The sequence below is a fragment of the Bidens hawaiensis genome, unplaced genomic scaffold (genome assembly GCF_021521415.1).
Source record: "Bidens hawaiensis isolate Kalapana, Puna unplaced genomic scaffold, B.hawaiensis_p1.1 tig00056654_1, whole genome shotgun sequence".
NCBI lineage: Eukaryota > Viridiplantae > Streptophyta > Magnoliopsida > Asterales > Asteraceae > Bidens > Bidens hawaiensis.
The window spans coordinates 1-20136 of NW_027500196.1; the positions used below are offsets into that span (position 1 = coordinate 1).

The 20136-nt window shown below is 34.4% G+C and overlaps 1 pseudogene; it reads left to right on the forward strand.

Annotated features, from left to right (window-relative positions):
- The first annotated feature begins 1660 nt into the window (after window positions 1–1660).
- On the forward strand, window positions 1661–4603 carry LOC143601535 (uncharacterized protein At5g01610 pseudogene; annotated as a pseudogene).
- Window positions 4604–20136: the final 15533 nt, after the last annotated feature.

Below are 20136 nucleotides of genomic sequence, written 5' to 3' on the forward strand. Positions count from 1 at the left end.
TAGCAGATGATAAGTTTCCACTTCCTCATAAAAAAATCCATGTTCCAGTCATTGATATACGCAAAAGTATTGTCAAAATTTGATCTCAATGCTAGTTTCTGGCAGCTGGGAATCAAACCAGATGATAGGCCGAAGATAGCATTTTGCATTCCAAATTATCACTACCAGTGGGATGTGATGCCTTTCGGGTTGAAGATTGCACCGTCCACCTTTCAGAAAGCAATGGTGAAAATATTTGAGCCTAACTTAACCAATGCGCTAGTATACATTGATGATATATTATTGTTCTCCAAAGATGAAGAGTCCCATATAGAATTACTCAAAAAATTCCACTCAATTGTCCAACAATATGGGATAATGCTGTCTGAAAAGAAAATGGAAATTGGTGTCACCCAGATTTAATGTCAATCATTCTGGAAAAGGAGAGAAAGTTCTCAAAAGGGGGCAGGTTTCACCCAGATTTCCCTTTTCTTCATGTCTTCCATATAAGCAATCCATCTACCTTGACGAAAGAAATGTTGTGTTTTTTCTAGTGCTTGTTCGAAGCATTCACTATAGCTGTCTCTTTCAATACCGCGAAGCTAGCCACGTACTTCCTTGAATTAGGTGAGTTACCTGAAGAACAAAGTATACTCAAAAAATGTTAGAAAGAGTTCCTCCTTACTGAAAAATGGATACAAATTATTGGTTCCTCACCAAAAAAATATCTAATCGCCCGCTTCAAAAAACCTAATCCACATACAAGTCAAGAAAGAGCCTACAGAGTCCCAACCACATTCATCCACTCTTGGTCAAACTTGAATCCAACAAGTTGGTTCTTCAAAGCAAATTTTTACGAGTCTTGGTTGCAAATTCGAAAAGAAATGGCCTTAGCAAACAATGTTGATCCCAACAAGCTACATGCTTCTGTCCTGAAAGGAAAAGTTTTATGCAGAAAATCATCCGTGGGTACGAGACTGGGAAAAGGCAATCAATTACCATTTTGAAGCACAAGTTTTTAAAGGAATTTCAAATAAAAGATATGGAGATTGTTGGATGATAGACTTAAATGAAATCCCAAAAAATTCAAGTGAGAAAGAACTACAAGAAATAGATACCGAAGCAGATACCCCTCAAGTTTCAGTGAGCTTCTGGACCCCTCCCAAGAGTATTTATAGAAACACTCCTGGCACAAAACCTCTTGCCAGGGCCTCAAAATAACAGCACAAAAGATCCAACTGGAAATTAATGATCAAAGTAGTTTTAATCCATGGAAGAAGTCAATAATAATCGTGTGTCTTGAATAATATTTTCTTAATTATGTATTATGTGTGAGTTTTAAGCCTAATCACTCCTAAAGTGGTTAGTTAGGATTAGTTCATGTATAAAGAAAATGATGTCAGGCTTATGTCATAAAGTATGGCCCTTAATCAATAGGTATGGACCTTGTGTCTTTTTATGAGGTTAGGTAGCATTTCCTTGCCTATAAAAGGAAGGTTTCCCCTCACTTGTAAACCATCCCTTGAAAGAAATAAAAACATCTTTCTTATATCTTCTCTAGTTCTCTCTTGAGTTCTTGAGTGTTCTTGAGTTCTCTAGCTTGAGTTCCTAAGTTCTTCCTTAAGTTCTTGGTATCACCCCTACCTCCCCTGCCTCTCTGAACAATGAGATCTTTGCAAGAATGAAGGATTCCAAATCGTCAACCATAGTTAAAGAGGAAGAACATGCCCAAACTGCTAATGCTTCGGTAGCAACAGCTACAGATTCAGAGCCCACTGCTCATGATGATCAAAGTACTCAACCTAGCACATTGAAACGCGCATCTACCACAACAAACAAACAATTAAAGAAAACTTCAAAGCCAAACCCAGAAAGATACCCAAAAAGGTAGTTCAGGAAGATGAGGTGCCTAAATCACCTATGGAAACACCAAGGCCACAAAGAAAACGCGTCTACAGACACTCTAATTATAGAAAACGATTAACAGTTGAAAGTTAATTTACCAAAATTTGAACCGCGGCCTAATCTTTGATATTCGTCAATTTTTATTGGTATTTGGATTTAAATTTCTATTCATTAACCCGTGATGTATTTTATTTATTATTTATCATTAATAAAATAATCCCGACGATTGAAGTTCATCGTTCGTTCGTCTTCTATTATTTCGATCAATTAACAAAACTCCAGGTTTTAATGTTTAAACAATTAGCAAACAATTATGGTACAATTTGAAAAGTTTTCAAGTACATTAATTTTATTTCATTTACAAAACATTTCAAAATTCAAGGTTTATTACGTAAATATACTTTAAAATCTGATTTAAAACAAATAGAAACATGAGGGGTGTAAAGTGTAACATATTCAAAATATTATATTAAAATATATAAAATAACTTTACCCAGCACGTAACCCACCCCCAATCCCCGTTTTCCGGCAAGTCAGCCGCCGACGATGGCTGTGAGTATTCCGGTGACCTTAGTTCAAGCCGCAAATCTCAGTTTTTAACAAATTTGTTCTTATAACGGCTTTAGACTTCCACATAATGCATAAATCATTAATCATATAACATTATAACAACCTTAAATTAGCAAATTAATCCCGTGAACATCGCTAAATGGCTGGAGTGTAATCAAAACACAATTAGTTTGTATCGCCGCTTAATTGATGCAAGTGTGCTAGTAAGAAGTAAAGCCGTTTAATGGGCTGGATTTAGTTTGTTTCGCTTAGTTGTAAACAAAGTTAGATCAATGTAAAATATTGTAAATTAGTTTGTATTGTTCTTTATAAGCAATGTGGTTAATATCAAAGATGTCTTTTACATTCCGTTTTACACTTCCACGATTTGTTAAATGAGATTTGTTAAATGGGATGTGACAATTAAAGCCTTGATTGCAATGGAACCCGCGTTTCCAATGGAAAATGCTGAGATTCAGCATTGTAAGAGGAAAAGGTATATGCATATGTATAAATATAAAATGTAAGGGTGCAAATGTAAGAAAGAAAAGAAAGCACCGAAAAGAATAGAGAATCTTATATATAGGAAAAAAAATCAGAAACTCTAAAACTTAACTTGCTCTGTGGGCTTAACATAAGTAAACCCTTCTAAAAAGCTACTATAAAAAACATAGAAAGCGTTTAATAAGGGTAAAATTTTCAGTCTGCTTAAAGTGTCTTTTTCTTTACTGGCAATTATTTTGGGCCGGAGGGTATGAATTGCCATTGTTTAACCCGTTTGATTAAATGTTTTGACTCGGGTACTAAATGCTTTTTATGTTTTTCTATAGCATTAAATAATCGATCAAACCGGTAAAATGCTACATATCAAACCCATATGGTTAAACGGGGCATCTTTTGGTTGACTTGTTTAACCCATTTAATAAAACATGCTGACTCGTCAACCCGTTTACGGTCCTTTTAATTATGTAGGCTGTTCTGTCAACCTGATTACAGCCGTTAAATTTATTTTTTACGACCCTTTAACCAGTTTAGCATATTTACAACTTGATTACAACCCGCTAACACATCAGCCCGTTTAACTCGTTTATATAAATGGCTAAGCAGTTAATGTGGAAAAATATGGGATGTCTGTCAAGGACTGATATCTGAGATATCGGTTATCGCAGTGAGATATCGTTGGGATATCGGTAATTTTAATATCATGTAAAATTAATATATATAGCAATTTAACACTAATAATTCAGTATAGTCTTCTACCATTAACAAATTAACCTTTTGCAACTTGCAACGCACTAACAATTGTAGCAAGTAAGAATTGATTAAGACTTAAAACACTAACATTGAACACTAAAAGTTGATAACCAAGACTTTACTCTGATATCGAGAATATCGGTGATATATCGCTCAAATATTAGTCCAAAATCGGTCAATATCGCTGATATTATTGGTACCGATATTTTGACTGATATTTCACCAAGGGACCGATAAGCGATATATCAATGATATATCGGTGATATCGACTGCATAGATGAATGGTTCAACGGATCATGTTCAGCTTGCATGCTTTTAAGTATACGGGTCGTGTTTGAGTTCAACGGTTCAACCCAAATTAGTTCTATGAACAACGCTATTTTTGTAATTTTACATTTACAGGAAAAATGCAAAAACCACTGAGCGAACTCCTCAAGGAACACGACTTGCCGGTGGGTATATTCCCTCGCGATGCCACAAACTACGAGTTTGATGAACAAACCAAAAAGTTAACCGTCTTCATACCCACAATCTGTGAAGTCGGTTACAGAGACTCATCAGTTTTAAGGTTCGCAACCAGTGTAACCGGTTACCTTGAACAAGGAAAGCTAACCGATATTGAAGGACTAAAAACAAAAGTCATGATTTGGGTTAAAGTAACTTGCATCACTTCTGAAGGGTCCAAGTTGCATTTCACTGCTGGTTTGAAGAAGTCGAGGAGTAGACAGGCGTATGACGTTTGCAGGGATGGTATTACGGTGGATAAGTTCTGAGTCGGGTTTGGTTATGGTATGTTTCTGAGACTTGTTTATGTTACTTTTGTTATGTTGAAACTATGAACTCTAATGGAAGTGTTATATGTTTGGTAATGTATGTTGTTCGTGGATGAAATAATGAAAGTTGTATAGGTTTTGGAATGTCTAGATGATTTTATGTTATTTTGATAGTTGGCTTTTTGATTATTTATTATTTTTTTATTCCCTTGTTTTTGGCCTGCAATTTCAGAAATTTTCAATACAGTTAATATTGCTAATTTCACCTATACAGTTTTCTTACGTTAGTCTTTCCAAATTGATTTGTCTTATCCTTCTGGCCTTCTTTAAACATCATCATTGTCGTCGTACTCAGTATATCCCACCAATAGCAAAGCTATAGTAGGGTCTGAAGAGGGTAAGATGTAGACAGTCTTACCTTTACCCCGTAGGAATGGAGAGGCTGCTTCCGGTGAGACCCCTAGCTCAATAGTAGTTTTGCATCAAGTCTTCGGCATAATGCACATAACACTCAATTATCGGGACACCGACCGATTGGTTCATGCACCCTTATCTTTCGGCTATCAACGTCATCACATGATGCCTGATTAACATTTCGTCACTTTTAACGTTAGTTTCACGAGATTCGTAAAATAATGTCAAAATTATTGAATTTCACTTTTGCCTACCCGAGGGTTCACACATATATACATTATATGCGTGCACCGCAAGCAGGGTGCTTTCTTTAAATAACAACGAAATTATCAAACACTCTTAAGTGAAGGGCTTTTCTGGGTATTAAAAAGCGAGAGGCAAAAGGCAAACTTTTCATACTTGGGGCGCAATGTTCTTAGATAACTATTAGGATTTACCATAATTTTGCTATAAATAAGTGCTACTTATATGATTTAGTATATAAATAATTACATAAATATAAAACGCTTCTTGTAAAAATCCAAATGCATAAAAACTCCCGGTGTACAAGAGGTGCACGTCTTATAGTAAAATTTATATAGTAAAAAGTGAAGATTGGTCTTAAATTGCGCCTTGTGTCAAGGCGCGGTTTTTAAAATCAAGGAGGCATTCGTATCTTTGTGTTCACATCATCACCAACTACTGGCTATTACCGGCAAAGAAATGAGCTGTTCATGTATAATGAAAATGAAGGTAGTAAACATATAAACACGCGAAGAGGTGATAGTCAATAACATAATTTCAAACAAAGCTCCACTCTAGGTTAAAATCCATTGATAACTCGTATAACCAAGAAACTAGTTAAGCCACAACCAAGAAATTAGGTTCATAAACTCACTTAGATCTCGAAAAGAAAATAAAGACTTAAGCTTCAAACAGAAATTTCTCTTTTAATTTCCTAGAATTTTGGTTGGTTCTTTCTTTGAGGTCGATACCCCACAGAATCAAATTATCTCGAGATTTATAGATACAGTTCGATATAAATGGTTCGTGATCAAATTAAACACCAATAACAAAAGTTAGGTGTATATACTTTTCGATTTCGATTTAAATTTAGGCAAATTGAAATAAATAATCCAAACTTTTGTATATTGACTGATAATAATCCCAACTTTAAAAAGTCACCACATGTGGTCTCTCAACTTTCAACTATTTTTGTCTCAACGGATTTCTGTTAAAAAACATTTAAAGTCGTTATGTTTTTTCCCGAGTTTCAACCCAATGTTTTAGGGCTTTTGATCGAAAGAACGATACGAGTCAACCGATGTTAAACGTGTCTTGAAACGTTATCCAAGCGACGAAACAATGTTTCAATTCGGGTATTTGAATTTCCATTTAACAAAAATCAAGTCATTTGAATCACCGTTTCGAGATAAGTTTTACATCAGTCGAATCGTATCGTTCTTCCGATCAAAAGCCCTAAAATATCGGTTTGAAACTCGGGAAAAAACATAACGGCGTTAAACGTTTTTTTAATAGAGGTTCATTGAGACAAAAATAACTAAAAGTTAAAACCGATGATAGTAATTTTTAAAGTTGAAATTATTATCAGACAATACACAAAAATTATAATTATTTATTTCCAATCTACCTTAAATTTGTAGTCTCAAGTTTAGGACCGTTTGAACAAAATCTTATCATCTATGGGTAATTATTAGATATATAATATAACTCAATAAAAAATATTAGTTATGCAAATCTGTTTTATGTGCATGAAAGTTAGCAATGACAATAAAAACGACTATTGTTAATCCCAGCTTCATCGATTATTTTCATGTTCCATATCTGATTCAAACCCGCGAATTAAGTTTTGGCAAAGTACCTATTTGGTATGACATCCCCGCATGTATACTAGTGTACCTGGTGGTTTATTAAAAAATAATCAATGGGATTTTCATGTATGTTTATTTTTTTAGCAATCTATATTTTATACTTTTCACAACTATAAAAAATAAAATATATAAGAGCATTATCATCCCACCCCTTATTTCCAAACCAAAACTTACACTAAAACTTACTTTATTTTCTCTCTCTATTTCAATTAAATAATAATTTTTATACCTTTTATCATTATCTTTTCTCTTTTCTTCACTCACAACCATTTTCAAAATATATTAAAAAATTATATGGGATGAACATTAACTTTTCAAATATACAGAAAAATCACTACTTTTTCTAAAAATATAAAAACTCTTCACTCACAACACCCTTAATCACTCTTTAAATTATAAAAACACCCCTCACATGATACATGGAAGAGTGCTCTAAGTCTATACTTTATAAAATACAAATTATTATATAATATAATTACAAACTTTGGTGCCGCTAAGTGCCGGTAGCGCCACTTGGCGACACCGTATTAGTAGTTGAATTTTGTTTTTTGTTTTTCGTTTTTTTTCTTATTTTAGTTCTGGTATTGTTACAAATATAATAGAAACCGAACAAATTCGCGTAGACTCGATGCATTTTGTGCTAATTTCGGTATCGTAACCAATGTGATCGAAATCGGCCGAATTTGCGTAGACTCACCGCCTCAACTTCCGGAACCGACAACACTCGGATCATCCCAGCACCCGAGTCTTTCCAGCTGACACCACTCAATTGATCCACCTCAAATTTTATATGTTTTTATTTGGTTTTAAGTTCCAGTATCATAACGCATCTAACAGAAACCGACTGAATTTGCGTCGACTTACTGGCTCAACAGTCGGGACCGACAACGTTTGGGTATATCATTGCCTGGGTTTTACTCCACCGGGTATAACAACTAGTATTTGTACCGTGCTTTGCAGCGGAAGCACGGACATAGGTTGTAAGATACTTCTAGTTTTGTGAATTAGTGTTCAAGCATACATGGCATTACATGATCCTGCCAGTTTAGTTACAAAAAATAATGATCCTTGTTTGGTTACAAAAGATACACATATAGTGCTGCCGATTGATCTAAACCTAGTGTCATGATGGGCTGCTATTTTAGTTGATATTCCTTCCATATCATAAAGTATACGAAGTACAACAAAAAAAAAATGAGAAATGTGAGAAGGAATCTAATCCATTAATTTTATATTTGAATGGTGAAAATTAATATAAGAAAATAAATTGATGAGAATGGAATAAAGGTAATAACCTGCTTTTATTGACTTTCTATTTCCATATGCAAGGCACGTGTCAATTTTCCCATCATTTTAAAAAGTCCATAACTTTTTTATGAAACATTATTTTTTTTTAAATTCACCATAATAACAAGCGTTTTTTTTATCTCTAATATGAGTATCATATTGTTATATAAAAACAAAAAAAATTAGTGGGTTTTTTATATTGTGTTATTGGTTGTTCAATATGATTTTTAATTGGGTTTTTCTATGCATTGTGTTATAGATTTTGGTCATTGTGTTATCAATTGATACTCATATTAAAGATAACAATTAAAACAAAGATTACGTCATTGCGTCTTTTTATTTGTCATTGTGTCTTTGTGCTCATCATTTGTCTTTCTACTTATCATTGTGTTTTAGTCATTGTGTATTACGTTCATGTCATTGTGTAATATGTAGTTTCCATTGTGTTTTACGTTTCAGGTCAATGTGTTATATGTATTCACCATTGTGTTTTACGTTTCAGATCATTGTGTTATATGTATTCATCATTGTGTATTACGTTTCATGTAATTGTGTAATATGTATTCATCATTGTGTTTTATGTATTAGATAATTTGATGTTATTTTGTCATTATATTTACGTATTATTATTACACAACCGTATTATTAGCATTTAAAAAACACACAACGATGATTTGAAAGACAAAATGACGAAAAAAATACAATAACAAACAGAAAGACACAATGACGAAAAGACACAATGACAAACACAAAGACAGAATGACGTAATTTTTTTAAATTTTTATATAATAAAGTCATACTCATATTAAATATAAAAAAACGCTTGTTATTATGATGATTTTTGTTTTAAAAACTAACTAGTATTTCGACCCCCCGCAACGCGGGGGGGGGGGGGGGGTTGTGAAACCATAGCTGAATACAAAAACGATGATATTTCATTGAACACATGGTGTACATCAAGAAAAAGATATCTAAAACTTTTATTCCAAGACCATATAAAGATGAGGTGTTACAAATTTGATGTATACTCGAGCTCCGATCACCAAAAACTCAAATTTCAATCTATAAATAGATGCACAAAAATTTCCTAACTGCCCCTGGTCAAACAACCAATGACATGCAGTGTTAAAACAACTTACGCGATTGATTAAAGAGAATACTATATTTATTAATTGACCTTCAAAATGAACGAAATGCCCGTGACCAATTTACAGAACCTACAGTTTTGATGGGTTAAAGCATAGTCAAAAAGAAAATAAATATATATAACCCATTTGGTATTTAATCTTATCTACATCCTTTTAATTATTATCCATTGAGTATCAAGTTTGAATAAAATTTTTTGTTCATTTAGTTAAATGAACAAACATAAACGCTATGTTTAGTTTGTTCATTTACGTTTATGAAAGTTTGTTTATGTTTGTTCATTTGTGTTCGTTTATTTATGTTCATTTAACCCATTTACCCATGCAAATTTTTAAAACAAATAAATATGTTAAGTAAGAACCCATCATGTTAATCATGTACTTAATGTTTTATATTTTTTCATTTGTGTTCGTTTACATCACCGTTTGTTTAGATTTTTCACAAACCGTAAACGAACACGAAGATGTTCACTTTTTAAACAAACACACGTGAACGCAAATGCTTGTTTAATTAATTGTTCATTTTCTTACAAATCTTGAGCATCTTTTCCCCAAATTAAAATCTTAAATCAACTTTTGAGGTTTCAATCCTGTTAAATTGGATGACTGAAAAGCAATTAAGAAAAACTAAAAGCTCTAGATTACCTCTAGGTCGATCATAAGCTGTGAAAGCTATATCAGCAAACAAAGTTTGTAATTGTTGGGAAAAACGACCACCTAGCCACGAACGGTAAACAAAAAAAGTTGCGGAATTAATCTTCGTCTGGCTAAACCTTTTTCCCGACCCGAATGAACCAATGAGGACGCAAACAAATAGGGTAATTAAAAGTAACAAGGACACAAAAATTTTAGCGTGGAAAACCTCTCAAGGCGAGAGTAAAAACCACGGGACTACTAGAGCCGCTTCAAATCCACTATCACCAATAATAGCAATACAAAGTCTTATCTAGGTAAAACTAGAGGCATACACAAATCATCATATACTTGGTACAAACCAACTTCAAGTATATGGAACCAAATACAAAAGAGTAAACGAGTAAGAGGTATCACCAACGAGAGAATAAATCGATCTCTGGAACGTCTCTTGTCTTCACCAAAACGCCAAAAGGAAAGAAAAAAAGAACACCAAACTTCTTTGTCTTCTTCCTCTGTTGTTAGAGAAAGGAATACCCCAACAGATTCTCTATTATTTCTTTCTTTCTTGTGTTTTGGCAGAACTAATGGAACAATAGTTTGTTCTTCATATATATATCTTTTCTTTGTGATGTCGGTTCCCAATTAAAACCTTAACAAAGAAGAAGTCTTGAGCCCAAAGAAAAATCAGAATCTTAGAGCCCATGATAAATCACCACCATTGACCCAAACCACAAAACCAATTTTTGGTCTTGTTTATATGCCGTGAGATAATAGTAAACGAAAAATACATATTTCTTTTTTTTTCTTTTTTATTATTAAATAATAATAATAACAATAATAATAATATAACCCACGTAGGATAATATTTGTTGGGCTTTCTCATGGGCAAAAAAATACCCCAACAAACCCCCCCCCCCTTTTTTGTCTATGAGAAAGAACTTACAACCCCGGCGAGCGAGCAAAATATCTTCGGTTTCTCCCTTGCCACAGCTTTGGTCAACATATCGGAACAATTATCATCGGTGTGAACTTTATCAAGTTCAAACAACTTGTCTTCAATACCATCTCTAATCCAATGATACCTCACCTCAATATGTTTTGTTCTTCTATGATACATAGAATTCTTAGCAAGGTGAATAAACACTTTGATTATCACAAAGGACCACGTAGCGCTGTTGCATAAAGCCAAGCTCTTGCATAAATCTTTTCAACCACAATAATTCTTTGCATGCTTCTATTGCTGCCATATACTCTGCCTCAGTAGTAGACAAAGCAACACACTTTTGCAGTCTTGACTGCCATGACATGGCTCCCCCTGTAAATAACATAAAATATCCAGACGTGGATTTCATGTTATCCTTATTTCCTGTCATATCAGAATTCGTGTAGCCAACAAGCATCGGCTCCCCATTTCCAAATGTTATACCCAATTTGGAAGTACCATGTAGATATCTAAGGATCCACTTAACTGCTTCCCAATGCTTCTTACCCAGATTTAACAAGAACCGACTAACAACACCTACTGCATGGGCAATATCAGGCCGTGTACATACCATTGCATACATCAAGCTTCCAACCGCTGATGCATATGGAACACCATCCATATCTTCAATCTCTTTTTCAGAAGTAGGGCAATCTTTTTCAGTTAATTTAAAATTGGGAGTAAGAGGTGTACTAACCACATTAACTTTAGACATCTTGAATCTTCTAAGAACCTTTTCAATGTATTGCTCTTGTGACATGTGCAACTTCTTTGAAACTCTATCTCTAGTAATTCGAATGCCAAGAATATTCTTAGCTGACCCCAAGTCTTTCATAGAAAACGGCTTGCTTAACTCTTTCATCAACTGAACAATTCTTTCTACATTCTTGCCAACAATCAACATATCATCAACATAAAGCAATAATATAATGAAATCATCATCACCAAACCTCTTAAAGAAAACACAGTGATCAGACGCAGTCTTTCGGTAGCTTTGCTTCCCCATAACTGACTCAAATTTCTTGTACCATTGTCGCGGTGCTTACTTCAACCCATAAAAGACTTTTCTGAAGTTTACAAACATAATCTTCTTTACCCTTAACCTGTAAACCTTCAGGTTGCTCCATATAGATTTCTTTATCCAAATCACCATGAAGGAATGCTGTCTTGACATCCATTTGTTCAATCTCAAGATCAAGACTAGCAGCTAAACCAAGAATCACCCTAATGGAACTCATCTTCACAACTGGAGAAAAAATCTCATCAAAATCAATACCTTTTCTTTGACTAAACCCTTTGATCACCAATCTTTCCTTGTACCTAGGTCGTGAGCTATGTTCTTAGGTCTTCAATTTGTAGACCCATTTGTTCTTCAAAGCTCTTTTGCCTTTAGGCAACTTCACCAACTCAAAGGTATTGTTCTCATACAAGGAATCCATCTCATCTTGCATGGCTTCAAACCACTATCTTTTATGCTTATCTTCCATGGCCTCTTTATAATACCCGGGCTCTCCCCCGTCAGTGAGTAAGACGTACTCACCGGTAGAATAGTGAGTAGAAGGTTGACGGTCTCTCGAAGACCGCCAGAGTGGGACAAATGCAGGCATATCTACTGGTAACTCGGGATGAATATCCTCATCCAACTCTGCCTGCTCTTGATTATCAACATTATCGGTACCATCTTGTTCGTCATTCTGAATATCATCTTCGTGATGTGACTCAGTATGCTGAGTAGGAACAGGATCCAAATCAATAAAATCATCAGTGTACTGAGGAACTTTTCTCAATATCTTTCAAACTCTGATCTTCCACAAACACAACATCACAACTCCTTACAAGCTTCTTTGAAACCGGATCATATAGCCTGTATCCAAACTCATCTTGCCCATAACCAAGGAATATGCATTGTCTGGACTTCACATCAAACTTTGATCATTCATCTTTGGGAATATGCATAAATGCTTTACATCCAAAGACCCGCAAATGACGATATGAAACATCTTTGTCACTCCAAACCCTGTCTGGAACAAAGGAATACAAGGAGTAAGATTAATAACATGTACTGCTATATTTAAAGCTTCAAAACAAAACGAATTTGGCAACCCTGCATGTGAGAGCAAACACTTAAACCTTTCAACCAACGTTCTGTTCATCCGTTCTGCTAAACCATTCTACTGTGGTGTCTTTGGAGGTGGTCTTTGGTGTCGAATACCTTTCTCTCTACAATAAGCATTAAAAAGACCATTATATTCACCTCCATTGTCTGTTCGAATACACTTGAGCTTCTTCCCAGTTTGTCTTTCAACTAAGGCATGAAACTGCTTAAACACATCAAATACCTGATCTTTAGACTTTAAAGTATAAACCCATACCTTCCTCGAATGATCATCAATAAATGTGACAAAATATATGCAGCCCCCAAGTGTTCTAGTCTTCATAGGACCACATACATCTGAATGCACCAAGTCGAGTATACTTTCTTTTCTGTGAGGTGGATGACTATGAAAAGAAACTCTCTTTTGCTTACCATTCATACAATGAGAACACTTCTTTAAATGAACATCTTTCATACCGGACAAGGCATCTTTCTTCAATAAAATAGACATCCTTTTTTCACTCATATGAGCAAGTCTCTTATGCCACATATCGGTTACATCAGAACTCGTTAACGAATGAACTGAGTTCCTGGAAATCTTTGGATGTGCCATGTATAACTTTGAAGTTCTTTCACCTCTTGCCACAATCAACGAACCACGAGTGAGTTTCCAAATTCCACCACCAAAGGTACTGTGGAAACCATCATCATCTAATGTACCTGCGGAGATCAAATTAAGGCTAATATCCGGAACATGTTTTACATTGTGTAAAACCAACTCCATCCCAGTATCAAACTTGAAGCAAACATCCCCAACACCAAGGATCTTTGATAGCCCATTATTACCCATATTGACATTCCTAAAATCACCTGGAGTATAAGATGAATAAAAATCCCTTTGTGATGTCATATGACAAGTAGCACCACTGTCAACAACCCAACTCGAATCATCACGTGTAATGTTCACCCTATCATAATCACAACAAATATGAAACTCTTTGGTAGCAGTGTTAGTTTCAGAAGTACCTTCACACCGTCGTCTTTCTTGTGGTTATTCTTTTTATTGTTGTAATTAGCCTTTGTGTTCTCCTTTTTCAATTGTCTGCAATATTTTATCGTGTGCCCTTTTCTACCACAATGATAGCACTCAAATTCTTCAAACTTTCCTTTGGACTTACTGCGGTGCTTTGCTCTATTACTTGGAGCTCTACTATGGCTTCTCCCCCTACTCTCGGTAACTAAGGCATCTGAATGTGAAGAGGAACCTTGTGACTTTCTTCTCATCTCTTCATTTATAATACTACCTTTAGCCAATTCCATAGTAATAATACCGTTTGCTGCGGAGTTGGACAACAATGTCCTAAAAGTCTCCCAAGAATCCGGTAACGTACCAAGAAGCCATAAACCTTGTATCTCGTCTTCAAACTTAATACCCATACCTGCAAGCTGATTAATAACACCTTGAAAAGCATTCAAATGACCAGTAACAGGCGTACCATCACGGTACTTCAAGTTTATCAACGGTTTTATCAAGAACAACTTATTGTTCCCGGTCTTCCAAGCATACAACTCTTCAAGCTTGATCCATAAAGTACGAGCATGAATCTCCCCACTAATATGGTTCAAAACATTATTATCAACCCACTGCCGAATATACCCACAAACCTTTCTATGCAAAATATTCCCGAATATACCCACAAACCTTTCTATGCAAAATATTCCACTCTTCAACAGTTTTATCTTCAGGTTTATCGGTAGTGAACACAGGCAAATAATAATCCTTCACATAAAGAAGGTCTTCCATATTGCCTTTCCAAACATGATAATTAGAACCATTCAAATTCACCATCCTACTTGTATTAGCTTCCATCGTTCAAACAAGTCTTAACCCAAGAACAAGAGCCGAAGCTCTGATACCACTCTGTTGGGAAAAACGACCACCTAGCCACGAACGGTAAACAAAAAAAGTTGCGGAATTAATCTTCGTCTGGCTAAACCTTTTTCCCGACCCGAATGAACCAATGAGGACGCAAACAAATAGGGTAATTAAAAGTAACAAGGACACAAAAATTTTAGCGTGGAAAACCTCTCAAGGCGAGAGTAAAAACCACGGGACTACTAGAGCCGCTTCAAATCCACTATCACCAATAATAGCAATACAAAGTCTTATCTAGGTAAAACTAGAGGCATACACAAATCATCATATACTTGGTACAAACCAACTTCAAGTATATGGAACCAAATACAAAAGAGTAAACGAGTAAGAGGTATCACCAACGAGAGAATAAATCGATCTCTGGAACGTCTCTTGTCTTCACCAAAACGCCAAAAGGAAAGAAAAAAAAAGAACACCAAACTTCTTTGTCTTCTTCCTCTGTTGTCAGTGAAAGGAATACCCCAACAGATTCTCTATTATTTCTTTCTTTTTTGTGTTTCGGCAGAACTAATGGAACAATGGTTTATTCTTCATATATATCTTTTCTTTTTGATGTCGGTTCCCAATTAAAACCTTAACGAAGAAGAAGTCTTGAGCCCAAAGAAAAATCAGAATCTTGGAGCCCCGATAAATCACCATCATTGGCCCAAACCACAAGACCAATTTTTGATCTTGTTTATATGCCGTGAGATAATAGTAAACGAAAAATACATATTTCTTTTTTTTATTATTATTAAATAATAATAATAATATAACCCATGTAGGATAATATTTGTTAGGCTTTCTCATGGGCAAAAAAATACCCCAACAGTAATAAGCTGAATGTTTGATTCGGTGAACCTATCGGCTGAAGCAAATTTACAAATTATATATATACCAATCAATCAAGGCTTAGTTATGCAATAGAATCATCCTTAACAATTTAAAACAAACTGGAAATTAACGCGAATAAAAGAAATGCACAAACCTTTAGAAGCTTTTTATCAATATCTTGCGTGAGCGCAGGGAAATAGTTTCTAATAGCTTGCAAATCCTGGAGGCTGAATTTTAGCACCTATGCACAAGTAACAATATGATATAGTTACGGTTATATCACCGTTAGACACACATTAGAAAATAAAAATATCAAGAAAAATTGATTGATCATTCATAACATGCTAATTATTACGGTCAACGAATGATATTACAACGAATCATTTGCTTAATTTAACTAAATCTGAGTAACTTTACAGGGATTTGTTCATTGATGAAAACTATAGCAAATGACAAACATCAATATGCGGAAAAGCATGTATTAGCACATAGAAAGAATTCAAAAGATCGACATAACCAATCGTTTACCAGACACAGCCATGTCTACTCCTACTAATGCTTCATTGAGGACTTTTATCGAACACTTTGTGAGCAGCAAATAAAATTTACCAGACACAACCATGTCTACTCCTACTAATGCTTCATTGAGGACTTTTATCGAACACTTTGTGAGCAGCAAATAAAATAAAAACATAAACATATTAGTTTACTCTAGAGTAAACTACAGTTTTCATCTCTGTGGTTTGTCTAAATTTTCGGTTTTAGTCCAATAGTTTCAAATTTATGTTTTTCATCCATGTGGTTTCATTTCACTTGCAATTAAACCTGATCACACTAACCCCGTTAAGTCTGGCCGTTCACGTGAGGGGAAGTTTTGATCTTTTTCTCCCCAAATAAACCCCAATTCTAATTCGCAAGCCCCCTCACATGAGAGGCTGGGGTGTATTTGGGAAAAAAAGGACAAAAATACCCCTCACGTGAGGGGCACGTAGATGGGTTTAATGGTCAAAGTTAACAGGGTTAGTGGGATCGGGTTTAATTGCAAGTGAAATAAAACCACAGGGACGAAAATTGTAAATTTGAAACTATTGGACTAAAACTGCAGATTTGGACAGACCACAGGGACGAAAACTGCAGTTTACTTCTATTTATAAAACTAAGTAAAATGTAAGACTCATGAAAAAAAATTCAACGCACCTAACAAAATATTATTCGACCTTTTACCAATGACCAGTAAAAGTTGGACTCTGATTCACCATCTTGAATGTCAACCAAACCTGCGAAGTTCAATAAAACAACAAATTAAAATCAAAATGAAAAAAATAATCAATCTGTAATGTTGAATAATTTCTTTGATCCATGTGTGTATGTTGGATACTAAGTGGTCGGAACCAAGAAAGCTACTCCAGGATTTGCTAAGCAGGCATATTGTTTCCAACTATATTTTTAAATTATAACACTTCCCTTTTCTGCCTAGCTGTAGCATTAACACAAAATCCTTTAAAATATCTCCAAATCAACCTTCTAACTTGCGATCAGTAGCTTTTAAAGCAAAATGGCAGTCCTTGATTTAAGAAGTTGCATGCGGACTCTATATCCTTAAAATTATAAGATTATAAAGTGAATTAAAATAATGAAAAATTGATGTGTTATTTAGAACCTGACGTGAGGTTATTGCCTTAGCAATGCAACTGTTAAATCAGGCCATAATTTCTGTCTTTGCTGATCTCCATTATAGTATAATTTCAAAACGGGTTCTCTAGCTTTTCTCTTTGATTAAAACTAACGCCTGGATATAAGTGTTGTGTAAAGTACTATTGTAATTCAGTAAATCCCTGCATGTAAGTCGGATTGAGGTTGTTATACGGATTGATACATTACTGTCTTACTTTTGACATAGATAACCAAAAGTCGCCGATTGTCGCCATCACCTTCGCCTAGGGTTCCAAAATGGAACCTGACAACATCCGCAGCAGCGCCGTAGCTTGGGATTTACAAAACGGAACCCGGTGGCCATACTTACGAAACCCCGACAACGGAAATCGAAGACATACAAACCAAATTGGAGTTTCCGCCACCGGTGGGTGGTTATCTCTCAAACAACAGAGAGAATTGATAAGGATGAAGTGAAGAGGTGTGAAAGTGGAGACTGACAATAGGGAGGGAATCGAAAGAGGTGGCGTTGTGTGAAACTACGTGTTAACATATACATACAACTAGGTTATAAACCCGTGTACTACACGCGTGGAAAATATTTAAATGCAATTACAAAAAAATGTTTATAAATTGAATGATTTGCGATTGTAACTGGGTATCAGCGAAACATTTTGCATAATAATCACATAATCACTTGAAAATAATGTTGAGTATCTATAATAAAGGAGAAAAAGAAAGTCATGTTTTTTACTAATTGTGCTAAAGCAATATATATGTTAATAGCACATTTCTTTACCAATTGTCAACATATCAAGAACAAAATGATAAATGCAACCAATTTGATAACTTTTGTTGTGGTTTTTGAAGACAAATTTTACCTTATTAACTTAATAATAATAGTATATGTAATCATTTTTTATGCATTAGTACTTAAAAAGCAACTAAAAATTGACTAAAAACTTAAAAAACAACTAAAAATTGACTAAAAACTGTTGATGGGTTGACCAGCATTACCCAACCCACCCAAATTTGAACCTCTATTGACAAGATAAAAAAAATATGATAGACCAAAGAAAAACCATGGTTTGTTATAAGAAATCCATGAGTTTAAAGGTTGATTTCAGGTTCTTTTAGTTGTCATTTGGGACGATGTTTCAGTTAAATCATATCAGAATACATGTCAAGTTTGCTTTTGATATGGGCCAATATTTGGTTATTTAGCTGTGGAGGGTATTCTGGCTATAATGCATATTTAAGATAAGCCTGGAGGGTATTCTGGGCATTACTTAATGGCAGGTGAATTACAATATAACCATTTGGTCTTATAACAAACTCATAGACTAACTGATGTTTTTCCTAACAAAGAACCATATGACCATTTGATATTAAACAACTAATACAAACCCTAGTACAAAAACATGTGCATATGACCGTTTGATATTAATAAAACTTAACCATTACAAGCAGTGGCAAAAAAAGTAATATGCAAAAATAATCTTTCATACATCAAGATTCAAGATGTTGAAACCATAATGATATACAATTTGAATTGTCATAAAAAAGTCCATAATCTTGTTTAGTCATGTTTTGGGCGGGTTCATGTGGGGCTTGTTAATCAAATTGAGGTCGGTTTATTTCCGGTCTGTTAAGGTTATCGATTACAGTTCAAAATGTTACCAAATAGACTAAAAAAAGGAAAAAAGAAACTGTATATGAAAATTGACTCGGTGTTGTTTTTTTAACCTTTTGAATGTTAATCCAATGCCATTTTCCTTTTTTATTATAGGAAAATAGGAATGCCATCTCAACTGAAATAACAACAATTCCCGTAAGAGCAAGATGTAAGTCCACCTGTTGACAAAACAAAAAAAAATAGCGTCAACAGGCAAGTGTAAACAATAGCAGATGTGAAAAAAACAATATGTTACTCCAACAATTAACATAGGGCTAAAAACCAATTACCAAATGTAACACCATCTAAAACAAATAGTTATAAAGACAGTTGCATACATCTTATTCAAGTCATGCTAGAACGTATATAGTATACGAATCAAACTCAATCCCGATAAACCAATGTCAAACATTGAAGAATCCATAACATGTAAAAGTATAAACAAAAATCAGAGTATTTCCAACGCAAAAAAAAAAAAGGAAACTATAATAGTAATATCATCACATCAAATATAAATTCAAACACAATTCCAAACACAAATTCAAATTCATAACATATTAACATGTGTTATTATAATTAAAGGGAAACTAATATTGTGAATTGCAAGCTGCATATCGTTTGTATGCCCGAGAATAAAGCCATAGAAGTCAAAGCGTTTAAAAGTTAATGTCTATCTTAAATATATATGCAAAAACTTGTAAAGATTAAACCGACATTTTAGTAATTTATTGTTTTTAAAAGAATATTTTAATTATCCTATAAAACTTATAATTACGTGTTTCCAAATTTATAAATATAATAATTGATTCAGAAACATCATATTGGAAAAATCTAATCTTAGGAATATCTTGAATGTACCTGTTGAAATTGTTTGAAGAAGAAAGCCATAGAGAATAAACAACAGATTAGTGAACACGTAAACTGAAGCAAAGGTTTGCAAAATCAGTTGCATACCTTGTATATTCGACGATTAACGATGATGAATTTGGGCAGCAAGTCTGATTTAGTCTAGATCGAATAGCGGAATCTGTGATTCAACATTAGGGTTTGTTGAAATTGGGTAAATGTTAGAATAGAATCCAAAAATCGTTTAACATACCTCATGAAATCGTCCAATTAATGATGAACGATATTGATTTGTTAAAGAAGCTTTTAGACCGGTTGAGACT